A 737-nucleotide genomic window follows, 5' to 3' on the forward strand; every position below is an offset into this window, starting at 1 on the left:
CACACACACACACACTCACTCACACACACACACACACACACACTCTCTCTCTCACACACACACTCACTCACTCACACAATCACACACACGCGCACACACACACGCACACACACATGCACGCACGCACACACACACGCACGCACACTCACTCCCACACACACACGCGCACGCACAGACACACACGCACACACACTCACTCACTCCCACACACACACACGCACACACACATGCACTCACACAATCACACACACACACACACACACACACACACACGAGTTTTGATGTGTTTTTCTGCTTTTATCTTATCAAACTCTTTCTTCTCTCACGTGAGCAGTTCCTCTAGTGTTACGCAGCTGTAGTGAGTTCATCGAGAAACATGGGGTCGTCGACGGGATCTACAGACTGTCTGGAGTGTCGTCCAACACACAGAAACTACGGTGTGTGTGAAAAAGGGTTATTAATTATAAATAAAACCATAACAATATTTTTAGTATTTGAAATAAAATTAATGTTTCCTGAAATAAAATGTTAAATATATATATATAGGTAGCAACATTTCTCATTTTCACTCAAGTTTAAGTAATAAAGAAATTCAAATAATACTCTTAATAAATGATCATACCGTTACTTTTATAATTAAGAGTTTCCTTAAAATAAGATATTTAAAAAACATTTTTTAAATTTAATAAAAAAAAATTAAAAATTTAAATTATTTGTATTATTGGAGACACATACAT

This window comes from Sinocyclocheilus grahami, unplaced genomic scaffold, assembly GCF_001515645.1.
Source record: "Sinocyclocheilus grahami isolate Dianchi unplaced genomic scaffold, SAMN03320097.WGS_v1.1 scaffold381.1, whole genome shotgun sequence".
Taxonomy (NCBI): domain Eukaryota; kingdom Metazoa; phylum Chordata; class Actinopteri; order Cypriniformes; family Cyprinidae; genus Sinocyclocheilus; species Sinocyclocheilus grahami.